Below are 16,372 nucleotides of genomic sequence, written 5' to 3'. Positions count from 1 at the left end.
TAAGACGTACTCTTGGCCATAGATAGCGCTACTGAAACAAGAGACGCTAAAACTCGGCTTAAAATGGCTGACTGATTCAGCGAACTTGTCTATGACAAGTGCCATAAGCAACAACAACAGATCTCGCTCTAATAAACTTTTTCGTATTTATTCTTCACCAAAAATATGAGGTTAATAATGCACGCGTATATTTATTAGAGAGAATGAAAGAATGTTTCAGTGAGACAACCTCCCGCTTATTATAACACTGTTATCATATTTATCCACATGTAATTAACAAGCAGTACATAGCATTGTGTTCATTTTTTGAAAATACTGTCGAGTAATGAAGAAGATACTCCGACTCAAGAAACGAAATCAAGGGAAGCATAGCCCCCTTCCCACCACTTTACTACGTCCAAGGTTATAGGTACTTTTCGCTACTGAGTAATAGTAATAAGACAGTTGGGTAAAATCTATAAAAGAAACATATATAACAGTTAACAAGTTCAGGGTAGATTTAGTCTAAACCAGTTCTCAACATTACAACTTTATGAATAAAATTGTAATATGAATAAAATTGTAAACAATAAATGTAAGAAAAGTTTTCTTTTAATCTTTAAACGAAATCTTTATTATCAATTTCATTTAAATTCTGCAAAAATGAATGTACCTGGAATAATTCAAAGATATTTAAATACAATTAGAACGTTAGAAATTAGAATTCTTTGATTTGAGGTTCTGTGATTCAAGTCTAAATTACGATCGCCGAGTGAGTGAATGAAATGTATGAATGAAGTCCGCCCCATTAAAAGGGCTGTGAAGCATGAGTAGTTAAAACGTACTCTTGGCCCTAGACGGCACTACTGAAACAAGAGACGCTAAAACTCGGCTTAAAATAGCTGATTAAATCAGCGGGCTTGTCTATGACAAGTGCCATAAGCAACAACAACAGATCTCGCTCTAATAAACGTTTTCGTAATTATTGTTCGCCAATAGCATGCAGTTTGCAGTTATTAGAGGACATGAAATAATGTTTCAGAGAGACCACTCCCGCTGATTTTTTAACACTGTTATCCTATTTATCTACCATTAATTAACAAGCAGTACAAAATATCGTGTTCGATTTTATCTTTTTTATTTTTTTCATATTGTCGAGTAATGAACAAAATGCGCCGACTTAAGAAAAGAAATCAAGGGAATCGTAGCCCCCTTCCCCACACTTTGCCACAGCAAAGGCTATAGGAGACTTTTCACTACTGAGTAACAGTCATAAGACAGCTGAGTGAAAGTTATAAAAGTAACAGATATAACAGATAACAAGTACAGGGCAGATTTAACAAAATGCGCGACTTAAGAAAAGAAATCAAGGGAATCGTAGCCCCCTTCCCCACACTTTGCCACAGCAAAGGCTATAGGAGACTTTTCACTACTGAGTAACAGTCATAAGACAGCTGAGTGAAAGTTATAAAAGTAACAGATATAACAGATAACAAGTACAGGGCAGATTTAACAAAATGCGCGACTTAAGAAAAGAAATCAAGGGAATCGTAGCCCCCTTCCCCACACTTTGCCACAGCAAAGGCTATAGGAGACTTTTCACTACTGAGTAACAGTCATAAGACAGCTGAGTGAAAGTTATAAAAGTAACAGATATAACAGATAACAAGTACAGGGCAGATTTAACAAAATGCGCGACTTAAGAAAAGAAATCAAGGGAATCGTAGCCCCCTTCCCCACACTTTGCCACAGCAAAGGCTATAGGAGACTTTTCACTACTGAGTAACAGTCATAAGACAGCTGAGTGAAAGTTATAAAAGTAACAGATATAACAGATAACAAGTACAGGGCAGATTTAACAAAATGCGCCGACTTAAGAAAAGAAATCAAGGGAATCGTAGCCCCCTTCCCCACACTTTGCCACAGCAAAGGCTATAGGAGACTTTTCACTACTGAGTAACAGTCATAAGACAGCTGAGTGAAAGTTATAAAAGTAACAGATATAACAGATAACAAGTACAGGGCAGATTTAGTCTAAACCATTTCTCAACATTACAACTCTATGAACAAAAATGTAAATCACCTGTAAAAAAAATGAAACAAATTGAAATCAGAAAAAGCCCTACAAATGTTGTTCGGTTAACTCTGTATATATATTTAGATATATATAAAGAGATATATCACAATATTTTCATTCTAAAATCCTTAATGAACTTTTTCGTGTAAAATAATGATTCGGACCGAAAACCTGGCTCGTCTTCCCTTGATCTGGGCGTCCGCGGTCCGAGTCCTGTTTCGGGCAGGGTTGCTCTTTGCTCTGCTTTCTAACTATGAGGTGTGTGAAAGAGCACCCCTCTCCTTGTTAAAGGAAGTTGTACAAGTGAGTGTCGTCTTCATTTAAGCTAAAGTCAAATATCTGCCCTCGGGTTCTCATGTGTTTTTACCCCCAGAAGCTACTGCATGCCTCTTTCAACGATTTCTTGGATTTGTTTTGAATTAGGGCCTATTATTCCATTCTCCAAATCAATATGTATGTTTAACAACTACATATTGATTTGGAGAATGCAATTATAGGGGACACTGGGTAATTAAAGATATTTATAATATTTCAAGTACACATTTCTATTGTGACGTACTCCAAACAGTCCATCCTTTTGCCTTTTAGCTAATTATGGCATCAAGCATATTTTACTTACCTTGACGACGCAGAATCACCATATAAAAAGCCAAATAATTCCAGATTCATTTTCAATTATTGTCATAGACTATTTGACGATTTCATACTCAGTCGGCAATGTGTTTATTCAGACTTTAAATTCCCCACCAGATAGGGATGACACAAGTTAGATTTTCCCTCTTAGGGACTACAGCGGTCCGAAGTCTCCACACAAAAAATAGTGAGAAAAAAACTGATTGAGAAGGCCTGATCTATAAGTTAGTTTCTTCAGATTATATTTACTTTTGTCTGTTAGCTAATTATGGCATCAAGCATATTTTACTAACCTTGACGACGCAGAATCACCATATAAAAAGCCAAATAATTCCAGATTCATTTTCAATTATTGTCATAGACTATTTGACGATTTCATACTTAGTCGGCAATGTGTTTATTCAGACTTTAAATTCCCCACCAGATAGGGATGACACAAGTTAGATTTTCCCTCTTAGGGACTACAGCGGTCCGAAGTCTCCACACAAAAAATAGTGAGAAAAAAACTGATTGAGAAGGCCTGATCTATAAGTTAGTTTCTTCAGATTATATTTACTTTTGTCTGTTAGCTAATTATGGCATCAAGCATATTTTACTAACCTTGACGACGCAGAATCACCATATAAAAAGCCAAATAATTCCAGATTCATTTTCAATTATTGTCATAGACTATTTGACGATTTCATACTCAGTCGGCAATGTGTTTATTCAGACTTTAAATTCCCCACCAGATAGGGATGACACAAGTTAGATTTTCCCTCTTAGGGACTACAGCGGTCCGAAGTCTCCACACAAAAAATAGTGAGAAAAAAACTGATTGAGAAGGCCTGATCTATAAGTTAGTTTCTTCAGATTATATTTACTTTTGTCTGTTAGCTAATTATGGCATCAAGCATATTTTACTAACCTTGACGACGCAGAATCACCATATAAAAAGCCAAATAATTCCAGATTCATTTTCAATTATTGTCATAGACTATTTGACGATTTCATACTCAGTCGGCAATGTGTTTATTCAGACTTTAAATTCCCCACCAGATAGGGATGACACAAGTTAGATTTTCCCTCTTAGGGACTACAGCGGTCCGAAGTCTCCACACAAAAAATAGTGAGAAAAAAACTGATTGAGAAGGCCTGATCTATAAGTTAGTTTCTTCAGATTATATTTACTTTTGTCTGTTAGCTAATTATGGCATCAAGCATATTTTACTAACCTTGACGACGCAGAATCACCATATAAAAAGCCAAATAATTCCAGATTCATTTTCAATTATTGTCATAGACTATTTGACGATTTCATACTCAGTCGGAAATGTGTTTATTCAGACTTTAAATTCCCCACCAGATAGGGATGACACAAGTTAGATTTTCCCTCTTAGGGACTACAGCGGTCCGAAGTCTCCACACAAAAAATAGTGAGAAAAAAACTGATTGAGAAGACCTGATCTACAAGTTAGTTTCTTCAGATTATATTTACATTTCTTTTTATTTTATATGTATTTTCTTATGATTAAAATGGGCTGGTAAATGTGAAAAAAACTAATCTTTCTACGCACCATTTGCTGTTATTTTGCATTCAGTCAAAGATAAGGTATTAAGGCGTCACATATACAGCAAAAAACCATGAGTAGTATTGAAACCTATACTCCTAGTGAGAAATTTAGAAAGATTAAAAATTTTATTATTCAACCCAAAATAGGAAAATATCATGCAAGAACAAATTAATGTTTTTGTTGATATCTGGATGGATACTCTTCAGATACGCAATATCAATCCATTTCCACAGTTTTACGTATTTTATTTTAAAGAAATCTTCATTGACTAATGAATTTTCAAGCCTATTTTCTGCTCGAGAATAGGTAACTGCATTCGCTGTGTAATATACGCTACTTTCTCCAAGTTACATAATCTAATACACGTGCCCAAATCCATTTCTATGTTTTCTTCCTAGTAGAAGCCCCTTATTAATTGCAAATATTGACTTAACCACTACATGTAAGATCCATCTACAATAAACAATCAATGTATCTATATACAATAAATGTATCTATCTATCTCATGAGCATCGCTGAAGCGTTCAGTACTAGATACATATAATTTGACACATTTAATTTCAGATTCTTCTTCTAAGAAAATTGTACTATTTTCAATTTTCAAAATTATTTTCTAGGACATTTATTTAAACAAAGTTAAATGTTAGAGTTTTTTCACAAACTGCTTTTGAAATATTTAGTGTAAGACAAAAGATTGTGTTCTATCTAGAGCAAACCATTGCATTTAGAGATATAAATAAACTGGCTAACAAAAATTTTGTAAATGTTTCAAAAACAATTTCATTTTAAATACAATTTGCAATATTGATGTGTATTGACACAATGAACTCAAAACAATTTGTTGTTTCCTCGAATTCTAGTTCGTGGTCTTTTGTCACTGCTATTTTTTTATTTTTATATAGTAAAAATAAAATTTTCATTAGACATTAACTCGAATGAAAATATCTTACTTCCTCTTTTATTTTGTTGCTTGCATGTTGTTTAATAACTAGGGACAGTAATTAATGAAATTAATTGAATTACTCAAAAATGTTTCAGTCATTTTACAAACATTTCCTAATTAGTATGTAATGTCATTCAAGGTTATTTGGCTCTTTTCTTGCATAATTTTAGAGGAAAAAGAAGGACTGTGTATTTTTAATGCTAGAAACACAAAAGTAAAAAAATAGAGGAATAAGTTGTTAAAAAAACATATGTAGAAATTTCTGTTGTTGTCTTAAAAATGAGGAAGAGGAGGATGGAAGCCCATTAATTACCATGCCGATGCTATCTAATTTACACCATGTTGGAAAATAGAAGTGAATTTAGCCGCTGGCCGAAGGTTCAGGCGACATGAAAGATAATGTTGGGAAAATCAACAGAAACCAGTGCATTGTAAAGGGGATTTATTGAAGTGAAAGCTTTTTATGTTCTTGAAAGTATTTTTATGATCAAAAATAGTCGATATATTGACTAGTAAAAATAGATTTTAACAATCCAAAGGGACTAAAGACTAAAGACTAGGCAAGACTAAAGGGGCAAGTCTAAAATATAAATTGTTATCAATTTATTTTAAATCCACTTAACAGTCTCTGTTTCAGAAACTATGAAAACCATGAAACTTCTTTAATCATTAAAAATATTTGTATTTTTGTTTAAAGAAAGATCATACATCTTTGTTAATCTTTATATACATTTGATTAAGATTTTCTAAATTTACTTTAAAATTAATTTTTTCAAGATAACGAAGTAACATGTAGAAATCCTGCAAATATGTTAATGTTTTTAATGTATTTTAACTCAAATCTGATTAAAATTGTAATTTTTTATTTGCATGACACTTTTCAGCATTCTGGATGTTATAACTTTCAAATTATAAATATGTGATGATTTCATTAAAAAATTATTTCGATCAGATTTTAGAAATAGATTAATGTTTATATCGAAATAATTATTTCCAATAAAAAAATTATTATGTATTAACTGATAAGACTGTTTATTGCTAGAAAAATGAAACATTATTTATAGATTTATAGAATTTTTGATTATTTTCTGTATAAAATTATAAAACTTCAAGGAAACTTTTAAATTTAAACTTAATTTAGTACACTGTTCTATTTTCATGTTTATGGATAATAAATTTGAAATGAATATGAAAAGAATTACAGCATGGCATAACTTTATTGCAACATAATAAGATTCATATTAAAAGATTTATAAACTAATTTTGAGGATTTAAAAACAAAATTGTAGCATTAGAAGATTCATACTGAAGGATTTACAAACAAAATTGAAAAATTTAGGCATTAGCTTTTTTAATACGCTGCAGCTCCGATTCCAGCTCCGATGCCGATGCCAGCTCCAACTCCACCAACTGCACGTCCAGCAGCTCCAACTGCAGCTCCGATTCCAGCTCCGACTCCAGCGCCACCTTCCGCCCCAACTCCAATTCCTGCTCCAGCTCCAATATACGCTGCACTGCAGGCAGCGAACAGGGCAACGAAGATCAAAAGAAGCGCCTGCAAAACAAAGAAATTGCCATGTTTTAATAAACATACGTATACGTGATTAATGTTTATTTGCAATAATTTCAATTTATCCGCGTTCTTAAAATAAATATTTTTCTTATTACAAGAATTCAAATTTCACAATAGTATCAATTTCTAAGTTAAGCATGTTTTCATTTCCCACTTTCTACAGCCTGCAACACTCAGCCAGCTACAAACCATGCAAAATAACCGCAGATACGAAGAAACTGTAAAGTCGCAAGTATATATCCCATCAAAATAAGAACTTGCTTATTGTTCGGTCACTCAGCACATGCGCCATTTTCCTTCTGCGCATGTGTGGCACTGGCAGAGTGTAAACACGTTGGATTTATACTTGCTCAGTTATAATATGACCAGTAGGCAGAGTATTCGAAGAGAGGCACTAATTTGTTTGCTACAAATTTTTAACATGAATTCCGGTATTCCAGGCTTGGCTATAAATTGCCGTTTTGGCGTCCCTGAATTTTTCTTTTTTTACTGTGTGTCGTATAAAAATGAGGGATATTTACACAAAGAAACATAGTAAAATAAAAAGCTCAACATACTTAAATTTTGTAAACTATAGAAAAGAAATGGCAAATAAAATGAAAAAAAAACACACAATCTAGCATCATAAAGAACAAAGAGCAAAAAATGCCGGAATTAATATATGATAGGTTATCAATTTTTTTCACTCCAAAAAACCGCCAAATCTTACAAACCCATGCGCAGTAAGAAAAAATAAAATACAGCTGGACGTTGTTGTCCCCCCGGGACAATTACTTGCCATCGACCGAACAGCATTTTTCAGCCTGCGCTGCCTATTAGCAGTCTCTCTAAACCCACCTTTAAAGTAAATGTTATCTTAGCTAATAATTTCTTTTTCAGTTATTCTTTGTCAGTATAACTTTCTGGAATGTTAAATTCATCGGTGAGAGGAGAGGTTTTCTTAATGGATGCCGAATCAATGACATCTGGTCTTGCTGATAAATTTTGCAATTCTGGTGACAAAAATGAAGGCTAAGAAAAAATGCAAGTATATCTGGTTATCTTTTCCATAAAATCCATGTGATATCACAACCTGTTGGGAAACTGTAAAAGATCATGTCCTATAAAAGAGATTCAAACAATAGAGGAGATTCAAATTGTGTAATATTATTCCCAAGGAGAGCTATCTTGCTGCTTTCACTGAGCAATATTATTGTTTCTTATTTGCGATTTGTTGTCTGTTCGTATGTTATTAGCTATGAGTGCAATTTTTCTGCATATTTTGGCTGTGTTTTTATCATCTACATTACATGTTTTCTTGAATATTCGTAGAATAAAACGTTATCCACCATTATTTAGTTTATCGGACGTCTTTTAAGGAATATTTTCCAGGCAATTTCTGTAATGTCTTAAAAGTTTTGAATGCATCTGCCTTTTCTTTTTCTATTTTCTGTCTTAATGAGAAGAGAGTTTTATTTATGGATCAAATTTTTTTCTCCGCTAAAAAAAATTTATCTCCTTTAATAATAATTAAAAGTGGTGAAAATTCTTTTAGAAAACATATCTCCTCTCTCCTTTTATTCTAATTTTTTTTTTAAATACGTGATAAATTATGAAATCTAATTGTATTCTGAGGATCACAATGCATCTTTTTAAACTAATCTCCAATAAAACATTTTTAAGTAGTTTCTGGTCGCGAAAGGAAAAATTAGTTCCCTGAATTTCCGTTTTGCAGCCCCTTTTTTCTCTTAGGAATGCCACTTTTAAAATATTTCTCCCTTCCAAAAGATTATACTTTTCGCATGCAATGCAACGAACGCAGGTGTCCTCGTCTAGGGGTAAACGCCTCTTCCCCTTGATCTGGGTTCGTGCGTGGCTGTTTCCTTCTTTGTGTTCTATCTGTGAGGTCTGTGAAAGTCCCTTACGTAAAACGGGGTTGTGCAAGTGAGTGTATAAGTGTCATCTTCATATGAGCTGGAAGTCAGATTTCTGCCCTCGGGGGTTCGGAAGTCTTACCCTCAGAAACTACTACAGTCCCTTTCGTTGTAATACGGACATCATATCATTATCGTCAATGCAACGAAACATGGCTTGACTTAAAGAGCAGCGTAAAAGAATGTTATGGGTTCGATCAGCTGGCTGGGGTTTTCGCGTAAATGATGTATTTTCGCCACTAAAAAACGTCGAAATTTGATTAATCAAATAAAGTTTTTTTTTATTTAAATATTATATCGGAAGAAACACATGGTATATATATAAAAACAATAAATAGTTTTCATCATAAAAAAGTATGCTTTTAACAGCTTTTTTCTTTCTTAAAAGTGTTGTCTTGAAATAATATTCAAATTCTTAACAAAAATAGGAATGTTCGGAAAATATAATCCATAATAACATCACTCTAAAATTAGCATGTGTGTGAATACATGCTCAGTGAATTAATTTTTATATTAATACAGATACAAAATAAAAAAAAAATTGTCTGTCATGTAACCTGAAAATCTAGAAACACGATATTTTTCCTCAAAAATAAATCGCTGCCCAGAAAAAAATAAAAACGCGTTTAACAGATACATAATGTTTATAAATAAAGTAGTACAAAATTTTATACGATTCCCATAAAAGGGATTTTATACATGCGTAGGAAAAGGAAAACATGTTTTGAAAAAACAGATAGATATCTACATCTTTGTCTAACATATAGGGCTATTATTTAAAGAATTCTTTAAAAATTAATTAATGGTCTTTCCTATTTTCAAATCTATACGCACTGTGCACTTCTGCAATCTAGGTGGTGTCCCTTATTTTATGACATTGAAATTCAAAAACTGAAATTGCAAACCGACCCATCCATTCAATCAGAATTATATAAAAGAAAATACGTCTATGTGCAATTAGAAAACGAATTTTCACTGCTACTACAAACGTTTTTAAGCGAAACAAAAATTCAAAAATTTTCTAACCCCCATCCTCAAAAATACTGCTTTAAAAAAGTACCCTACCAACAGGTAACTTGTTGACTGACTAAATCTTGACCATCCCCGATACTATTGTTCCAAAATGTTTTGAAAAATTGAAGCTGCTTTATTTTCTATTGGTTACTTGAGTTAGAATCGTTCACTTGATTAAATTCAAATTAAATCAACTGTGATTACATACTATATCATAATAGGCAGGCATGACATAATTAGACGGAATGTCAAAATCTCAATAAGGTATTTACATTCGGGAGTTAATACATTATCTCCACCGTTAATATGTATTCCCAATGTCTGTATAAACATCAGTCAGTATGTGTTATATTTGTTCCGAAAACCCTGTTTAGAAATCTTTAGACATTACTTATTACTTTCATTAAGTTTGAGTCTGTTTGCTCGTGGCACCATCTCGAGGAAAATTTCAGAAGCAATTAATCTTAAGATTAAAAAAAATTAATAATTAAAATCCTAAAATATCTCCTACTTAGCAACTAAATAAAACTTTTCTTTAAAAGAACTATATTTAATTTTCTAATTAATTTCCTTTAATTTTCTAAATTTATTATTAATTTCTTTATCAGTAGATATTTGATATTCCTCTTCCCTCTTCTAGGTTCATGCAAGAATTTGAAAAAATTTATCATAGTATAAAACCCAAATTAATATATCAAATTTTTGAAATTTTAAAGAAATAGTTTTTAAATTTATATTACCATATATTAAAATATCGTTTGCTGCATTTTTTAATATTTTATTTCATCATTGTTTTACAGATTTTAAATAATTGCAGAAATATTTTAAAGATTATGGTATTTTAAATTATTACTATTATCTCTTAAATATCGGATTTTTTAAAAAATTGGTCATTGATGGGTTATGTAAGGCATAACATTGTTTTTTTTTTTAAATAAATCCTGGAAATGCTTTAAATGTCTTATTTAATTTTAAATATGGATCACAGCTAAGAAACAGCTTGTTGTCAATCAACAATACTGAGTTTTAGATGGATAAAACAAACTGAGAACAATAATAATTATACTTAAATGTTTTTCTTTTCATGTAGCAACGTTTAATTCAGCTTGCAAAATAAAATAAGATGTTCTAAATCTTACAAAAGGCATGCAATCACAAATGATAAATACCAACTTATTTACGCCATGTACGAGTTGTGAATTAATCTAATAACATGTTCATTATTTATTCTGATGGCAACAACAACAACTCAAGGTTTATTTTTCCCAAAAAATTTCAGAAAAAAATTGGGTATGTTACTTAAATTGATTACTCGGTTTTAACTATTAAAATAATTCATTTGTCATTGTTCAAAATTTTTAAAGACGTACCATAATAAAAAGACTGAAAAATAAATTTTGCACAAATAATTTCGAAAACAATATTTATGTTGTACTACAGCAAAAATTTTCTTACCTTTCGAAGACAGATACTTTATTAGAATGAAAATAAATTTTTCCTCTTACCTTAAAATTCATGATTCTAAGATTAGCAAAGAGGATGTCAGTGGATCAACTGAATGAAGCGATCTTCTGTCTGTATGATTTCAATCGTTTCAGATCTTCACTTATATACAAGTCGAACATATAATAAAATTTATTTATAGATCACGACACATGGCTATAAAATGAAAATCTTGCTATATTTGTGTGATTCCACAAATTTACCTTGAAATTTAATTACAACCAGAAGGACGAATTTTTATTTAAATTCGAAATGAACAGTTGTTTAAATGAAATAGTTCATTTTTTGCTTCTAACTTGAGTTCCGTCATATAAGTTTTTTTGAAAATGCTAACATAAATTTAATGATAAAATAAAGATGGCGTAAAGACAGGCATTTCATTTTAACAGTTTGAAAGAAAAAATATTATAGAATGTTTTCTCCTATTCTTTGATATATTAACAGGAAATACTTATTTTTACTATTAGTAAAACATTTTACTATCGTTCTTTCCGAAGACTATTGTTGTGTTTCTAATTCCCAGCAAAAATTTGTACTTAAAAATAATTTCAAAAAAAAGTATTTTGTATGAATTTTTATACTCCAGAGTGAGCAACATGTAATCTGAATTCTTGGATAAAATAAAGATATGTATTGATTTCTATTAATTTCTGTTTCTTTTTTGCTTTACAAAGGCGCGAATTTTAAACGTAATTAAACTATTTTCAATCATTGATTTGTATTGCAGATCTGGCAAATTGAAATAGTAATAATAATTATAAAAAGTCCATATTTTCCATCTCGACTTCCATTCTTCTCTTGATTTATAAAGATCCTTTGATACAGTATTTTTTTTTTTTTTTAATATATCAATGAGCCTCAACTTTTATTCTTTCTTCCATGGATTTTAGAAGTTCGTAAATAGAGATTTCTTTCCAAAAAAAGGCATTTCTCTTATTGTAGCAAAAGAAAATATTTTCAGCTGTTAGAAAAATTAAGTGATTTAAAATATTTTTTTTTTATTGTTGTAAGAGAAATAAGCACCGTTATCTTATATAAAAAAACATTTATTTTAAAATTTAAAAGTCAAAATATTTTTCCCTCTGTTCCTTGTGATTATTAATAATTGAATGAATTCCATAATCTGCATCTGGATCAGCTTGCAATACGTTAACACATATCGATTTTATTTCATTTCAGAGATACCTGTATATATTTTTCATTGTTTCTCATTTGATAGGTCTTAAAACGGTTTTACAGCAGAAAAGAAAACATTGAGTATGTAAATTTTTATTACAAAAATTAAGCGTTTATTCTCTGAGATATAAAAAAAAAATTATAAAATTTCTCTTTTAGAACATTTTTTTATAGAAAATTAGTTTTAATTTCTAAAGCCAGCATCTTGGCATAGGAATAGCTCGTCTTCCCCGTGCTATACGCATCCCGGGACCGGGCATGGTTGTTCTTCTTCTGCGTTCTCTATGTGAGGTGCGTGAATGTGTCCCCCTGTAAAAATGCGCTGTGCAAGCAAATGTGATGCATGTAGTAGCTAAGTCATACTCTTGACTCTAGTTGGTGCTATTGAAAAAACAAGAGAGGCTCACTCCACTTAAATCGCTAACTGAATATTGTCTGCGGACTTGTAAAGTGCCATAAGTCACCACACAAATATTCTCTATCTGAATTTTCACAGAAAAATATTATGTAGCGACAGATAATCACGGTAGCTTAGCCATTTGACAATCTAAAACAGAAAAAATTTATTTTAGAGAAAAAAATTAATTAATTATTACAATAATATTAATATATGCATCTAAAATGAATATTAAAACAAGTTTTATAATCACAAATCATCAAAATTTGAGGTCGAAATATATCAATGTATCCACTTATAAAAATCTCTAATAGAATGAATCATTCAAATAAAGACAGTAAAAATTAATTAACATATAATCACTTAAACTTCTTCTATTTCTATTGAGGAGAAATGAAAAAAAAATTCTGTAATTATATTTTCGTTTTTTATTTTAGAATGTTAAATTTTGAAATTTCACCGAGTTAACACAAAATGCCCAACAATATTCTTCCAACATCTCTGCATTATTGCATATAGGGATTGCAATACCGGACCAAAAGTTCAATACCGGTATTCGGTTTTTTTTTAGATCTTAATACCGGGATACCGGTTTTAATACCGGTATTAGAAATTTTAGGAAAAGAAAGAAAGCGCGGGTGTTCCTTTTTTTTATTTACCAGTTTTATTAGAAAATGTAAATATCACTAAAAATAATTTGTAACTTATAAATTATAACAGTATATAAAGAATCACAAAAAAAGTAAAGGAACGTCTTATTTATTTCAATTGCTATACCACCTCCATGAAACCAAAGCCCCAAACCAAAGCCCAAAATTAACAAAGAATTGTCTTCGGTCATAAAAGCCCAAAAACAATAGCGTATCGCTTAAAAATCGTAAAATTTAAACATTTAAGAATATGATTGGGGAGGCTTGATCTGCCCTGCACTAAGAACATTCATCAAAGATAATCCATCCGGTTTGGAAGGTGAGGGATTTGGTGTGTCCACTTAAAAAACGAGAGAGGGCCGTTTGCTGTTTTCTAGAGATATTCAGACGGTGACACCAATCGGGACTCTAACCAAAGTACCAACGGTGAGCAGGTGGGACTCTCCAAAGTGCACTCGACTACATCTTTTTGATAGAGGAGATTTCAGAATAAGTGCTGCACCACCATGAAATATGTCAGCTGAGGCAGTCTTAGCTAAATTATCCGCTATCTCATTACCATTTAAACCAATATGTGACGGGACCCACTCAAATTGTATAGAGTGTTCAGCGGAGAGCCTTCCAATAATAATGTTTAGATAAACAAAAAAAGTGTTAACATCACTATTCAGTCTGTGGTACTATTACAAATTTTTGAAAAGTGATCTTAAAAATATAATGCATCAATTGTACTGTCATTAAGCCTGGAATGTAATTTTGTGCAAAAATTATCAGCTGTCGAAAACGCTCTTTCGGCATCTACGATAGTTGGTGGTACTGTTAGCAATCCGCGATATACTTTTTTCAAGTATTTACCTCTAAATCCCTCATCTTCAAATAAATCGATTCCTCGTCGGTTGGTTTTGGATATAACTGATTTCTGTATTGTCTTTTGGTTCGTTGAATTTTTTTTTATCGCTAATTTTAATTTTTGTTCAAGAGACAATTCCTTTCACATTAGTGCCATCATAATGTTCGATAACTGTTCCGAATTCTTCTGAATGTGGATAGGCTTGTGGGTAAAAATATTTTAAGAAAGTTTACTATAAACTTGATCAGATTTGAATTAGTTGGTCTCTTTTCTTCTTTTTCAATTTTAAAATCATTATAATTATGTAAATACCGTAAGACATTTTTTATTTCGGTATGCCTTTCTTCTGTGCGATTTTTCAATGTAATATATAATTCTTCAGATAGTGATGTGAGCTGTTCTTTTAGTGACTGCAACATGAAATTTATTGTTGCGTCAGCTGTTAATTAATAAGAATCTCTCCGACATAATGCCTCAACAGCCAGTTTTAATATCAAGTTTATATTAAGTTATAACAACCTGTTCTGCAAAAGGAGGAGGGTTTTACAATCCATTGTCATACAGTTTTTTATCACTTCTCTTGATTGTACGATGCAACCTTGTATCCGCAGTCTAATTAATTTCGTCCGTTAGGGAGACATAAAAACAAAAACGTATACTATTTTGCTATGTTGGCGATTCCTGAACAATTTAAACAATTATAAGACAATTTTAAAAATTTCTAGTAAATACCGAAAAACCGGTATTTAAACTTGTGAATACCGGTATTACAAAATTGTACAAATGGTTCAAAATACCGGTATTCGGTATCCCGGTATACCGGTATTGCAATCCCTAATTGCATAGCATTCAAACATCCAACAACAGCGCGGAAATGTCTTACAATATCTTGTGCTATAGAGGATTTCTTTAAATTTGTTATCAGTTTGATTAATTTAGGAAGGAATGATATCAAACAAAAAAAGTTTTCCCCCGATTTAAAATAATCACGGTATTATATATTTCTCTAAAAAAAGTTACATTTTAGCTTGTTTTTTACTTTTTATAATACACAAATTTATTCATAGCATTTCATTTTATGGATCAACTTATCAGAAATTAAATAATGTTTTCTTATTTGTTTATTAAATTCCGGAAGTAGCCTCCTTTCAGTTCGTTTGCTAAATTTTAAAAAGAATGCTCATGTTCATACGATAAATATGGCTACATTAAAAAGCCGTGTATTTTCTGTAGATCGCCGGAAAAGAACTATCGAGAGTATTCTCCTCTGAACTTTTTCGCATACTTTCTAATAAAGATTTATCTCTTTCACATGCAAAAAATTTCGGCAAGGTCATAAACGGTACCAGTGCTCAGATTTTTATTTTCACACTAGAAAATTGTATGCTTCATAGTATAGTAAAAATGAACTGATTCTAATCTAATAATTGCATGCCAATGACAAGTAAAAGTTATCGATGATCGATCTTTGATTCGAATCTAATATTTTTTCTGGAATCTAACTTGCAATCCTTGGCGATTAATCGCTGATATGTGATCCATGCACAGGAACCAAATTAACTGTGTATGCAACCAATGCGTGAACAGCCAAAGGATTGCAACAATTTTAAATATAGAAATACAATTATAGTCACAAGATCACATACTTAATTCCTTTTACTAAGTCACTGCGTTCACACGCATGTGAAATTTCTGATCGATAGACGAAACTTTTTGACATATTTGGTCCAAAATTTGACATGAATCTACTTTTTAAATTCTAAAACTATTATATATGTTATTATATTATTGAATTATATCATTTTTATTCATGCAAAAGTAAAGATTGCCAGATAGTCAACTATTTGACGGATTTGGTTCCAAATTTGATATAACTTTACATTATAGAAATTCAAAATCTGTGTATCAAATTTTATCTATATAGCTCTTTACATTTTGTAGTTACCTTGCTGACTTTTTCTCGGACAGACAGACTTCCTTGTGATTTAGTTCAATACGTGATAAACATTTACAAATCTATTGTAAAGACCACATGTCAAATTTAATTCTTGTAGCTCAAAGCCTTTTTGAAGTTGTGTTTGATTTTTTTGACATTTTTTTTTTTATTTTTA

General features: G+C 31.3%; 1 long non-coding RNA gene across 1 annotated transcript; it reads right to left on the bottom strand.

Moving 5' to 3' along the window:
- Positions 1-6,383: 6,383 nt before the first annotated feature.
- On the bottom strand, positions 6,384-11,284 carry LOC129971143 (uncharacterized). Its single transcript, XR_008784766.1, has 2 exons — positions 11,191-11,284; positions 6,384-6,740 (listed from the first exon to the last, which is right to left on the bottom strand). It is a non-coding gene; the product is annotated as an uncharacterized LOC129971143 (long non-coding RNA).
- Between the last annotated feature and the right edge of the window lie 5,088 nt (positions 11,285-16,372).

Source organism: Argiope bruennichi, chromosome 6 (genome assembly GCF_947563725.1).
Source record: "Argiope bruennichi chromosome 6, qqArgBrue1.1, whole genome shotgun sequence".
Taxonomy (NCBI): Eukaryota; Metazoa; Arthropoda; class Arachnida; order Araneae; family Araneidae; genus Argiope; species Argiope bruennichi.
The sequence above is the reverse complement of the archived record's forward strand: the minus strand, read 5'-3'. Positions and strand labels throughout refer to the sequence as shown.